This window comes from Lissotriton vulgaris, chromosome 8 (genome assembly GCF_964263255.1).
Source record: "Lissotriton vulgaris chromosome 8, aLisVul1.2, whole genome shotgun sequence".
In the NCBI taxonomy this organism is placed as follows: Eukaryota; Metazoa; Chordata; class Amphibia; order Caudata; family Salamandridae; genus Lissotriton; species Lissotriton vulgaris.
In genome coordinates, this window is record NC_141696.1 from 394,047,184 (window position 1) to 394,051,067 (window position 3,884).

Below are 3,884 nucleotides of genomic sequence, written 5' to 3' on the forward strand. Positions count from 1 at the left end.
GTTAAAGAGGACATTTCATTAGCTTCACTCCCTAGTACATTGTGGGCTACTTCAGATATCGATGTAGGGCAAATGGTTATTCCGCCAGTGCATATTAGTGTCAAGGAGGGCGCTTCATTGCCACGGGTGCCTCAATATACAATTTCTCGAGAAGGTGAAGAAGCACTTATACGCATTGTTCATGATTTGATTCAGTGGGGGTTGGAATGTTTGCAACAGTCCTATTCTTCCTATTTTGAAAAAAGATACTGACACTAGGATTTACAGATTCATCATTGATTTGCGAGAAGTTAACAAGATTGTAGTGCTGCAATGCCCTGTGGTTTCTGACATAACAACACTGCTTACCTTAATTCCTAAATAGTGCTCGCTTGACAGGATACGAGTTGACACTGTTAGCCCCTCACATTACACTGAAGAGATGTGCAACACTAAACCCAGATACTTTTTTGCCATATCCAGTGACGCAGACTCAGCCACAGGAGTGTCATGATTGTATCTTCCTAACTGAGGAACAGACAAAGGGTTGCGTTGATTTGCAAGATACGCCCCTTTCAGAGGTAGATGGGGAATTGTGGGTTGATGGGTCTTGTTTGAAGTTACCAGATGGCCCTACCTCCGCTGCATATGCTATTATAACACTTGAGACAGTAGTGGAGACAGCTGGTATACCACAGAAGTCGGCTCAAGCAGCTGAGCTAATAGCTTTGACATGAGCGTGTGAACTTAGCACTGTTTTGTGTATTAACGTCTATATGGATAGCCGCTATGCTTTTGGAGTGGCCCATGATTTTGGCCTACTTTGGAAGGAAAGAGGCTTTCTTACATGCCACGGGATGCAGATAATGCATGGAGAATTACTGCATTAATCTTTTGACTGCACTTACATAACCAAAGAAAATTGCTATTGTTAAGTGTGGTGCACAAGAAAGTCATTGATAAGATAGGACAGGGCAGCGCCTTTGCAGATCGCGTAGCTCGTAAGACTGCCATGCAGCGAAGTACTACATCCATGTACATAGTGAAATCACAAGCTGAGCATTGGCATGATGCTAGAGAAGAAGTATTAGATATACAGAGATCTGCCTCTGTGGAAGAACTTGAGCAATGGTCTAGAGAAGGAATGTTAGACGATGAAGGCTGTTGGCACAACAAAGAGATGCATAAATAGAAATTGCCTATAGCCTATTTACAGCCTATGGTTCAAATGGCACATGGCCGGCACATGTTGGAGCTCTAGCGATAACAAAATTGCTTACGCAAGTTTGGGAGCATCCAGAAATTGCTAGCACAGCTAAGAGAGCAGTACAGTCTTGTTTGATCTGTTGGCAGTACAATCCTGGAAAAAGGACACAGACTCCTACAGGAGGGTTTGCTACACCAACTGCACCTTTTGAAGTTTTGCAAATGGATTATATCCAACTTGAACGTTGCAACAACTTAAAGTATGTTTTAGTGGTGGTATGTGCCTTCAGTAAATGGATAGAGGTGTACCGTACAATGGACAATACTGCTCTTACTACAGCAAAGGTACTTTTAAAAGAGTTCTTCCCTAGATATGGTGTTTGCAAACTTTTGTGGAGTGACAATGGACCTCATTTTATTGGGCAACTTGTTGAGCATGTTCTGAAGGAATTAAGGATCAAACAGAAATTCAATGCCGTTTTCCACCCACAATCAGCTGGATTGGTGGAGGGGTATAATGCTACGTTGAAATTGAAATTAGCGAAAATTCTTGCTTCCACGTCTCTAAAATGCCCAGATGCGCTACCTTTGGCATTGTTGTCCATGTGATCGGTGCCACATTCACCATCTGGGCTTACACCATATGCGGTGGTATTTGGGAGACCAATGAACATTTGGGGAGTTCCTAAGCCACACCCCGTACATGATGTGCCTTGTGTTTTGATGAATGATTATTTGGCACAGTTAACCAACAGTTTGATCTCTATTCATCAACATGTTCGAGAAGCTCTTCCTGACAGATCCACAGGTGAGGCCCACGAACTCCGTCCTGGGGACCATGTAATGGTCAAGGTCTTCGAGAAGTCGAACAGTTTGGAGCCGAGGTGGCGAGGACCGGAGCAAGTGCTCCTAGCAACGTGGACAGCAGTTCGAGTGACGAACAGAAAGAACTGGGTCCCTAGCACTCACTGTAAATGAGTGTCGCCTGCCTTGGTGGAACCTGCTGTGTTGACCGACCATCAAGAGATTCTGGAAACGCAGAAGGGCCACGCTATCTCACCTGGCAAATCTAAGGGAGTCTTCCCAGACCACACGATCCCTCTAGTATCGTGATACCAACTGAGACCGAGGAAATAATCTGCAGTGCTGAAAGCGACTGGTTGAGCAACCACCCTGGGTTGGTGAAACGGAGTGTGATGTGGCCTACCACCACCACATTGTGGCTGCAATTAGGTGCCTTCAGCATGTGAATCCTCTCACAAGTTCCTCTGGAGGCAATGTATCGTGTTTTTAAGAGTGCAGTATTTGGGTGTAAGGACAGTTACTGTGTTGTGAGAGGTCATGAGAGTTAATTTTACATTTTAGACTGTGTATGATGGATCTGTTCATGCTGGCATATCATGTGCCTTATTTGTTAATGCACAGAATGGCATGTTGTTTTCAATGTATTCATTTAAGGCAAGTTTAAATCTTTGTTGTTACTAAGTATTTCCCCTTGATTTAGACATTGACAAAGTAGTCAACCTCTCAAGTTTGTGAACCAGTCCTGGTTGGAGATGTAAATTTCAGGACCAGCTCACGTTAAGGTGTTATGTTTCTTTTATGTGTTCCTAGAATTGCATGTGTTCTCTTTTGGTTCTCATCAGTTGTCTGAGAATCCCTATGAGCTGTGAAATGAACACCCAGTTCTCATCAGTAGTGCCTCTGTCTTATTCAGATTTAAAAACAATCTTCTGAAAGAATTATGCACTCCGCTTGGTTCAGGCATGGCTTGATAAATCTAGAGTAATGCAAGGCAGCGCAAGTCGCTGCCTTGCTCTACTCTGCAGCAGAGAGCTTTTCCCATGGGTAGAGCGTGGGTGTTCCCACGCATCCAACCATGGATTTCAGTGCATTCCCCTATTTACCATTATAGGTAGACCTTAGAATGCGTCCAAATTCTACACCTACCCAGGTGAGATGTAACGAGGAGAAATATCTATATTTCTCTGTGTTTTTTCCTCTTTCTTCGTGTACTGCATTCTGCAGCACACGTAGAAAGAGTAAAATGCCTCTCAGGATTATATTTGTGCATAAAAACAATCTTGCCTCTCGAGGAGCCTGGGCCCACCCTTTCAGTTCAACCTGATGTCAGACCTCTAATGGTTCATTTTAGCAGCATGAATGCATAGAGGGAAGAAAACACATCTGTCACTCGAAATACAGTGTAACACTAATAGCTGCACAAGAACTCAAATCGACAACCATTTGAAGGTTAGTCAGTTTTTATTACAAATTCAAAAATAGTTGGACATACACAAATCTAAGCATGAGCCTATAGAAATACAAGGGGAACTAAAGGAAGCCAAACCTCGTTAAAAAAAGTTCACTCAATGGAGCATGAAAAGAACAAGAAGGTCAATGATGATTATGCATGAAATAGGGAAACTAAAATTAAAGTTTCCTTGCATTAACACTTCTTCTGTATACAGAATTTAATTCTAACTATCCCTACTCTAACCATAAAGTAGCACCCCTTAGTTAAGGCATAAGCAAAGGATGTTAGAGACAAAAAATGTGTCCGTGTGCAAAACCTTCCTAAGAAGTCACTTCACCATAGGATGGGTCTGGGTAATGAATCCGCAATCAAGGAAAAAACACAGCAGTATGCTGTCAGGAGGTCCAGCAGGAATGGGGGTAGCTATCCCTCCCTAAAAGGC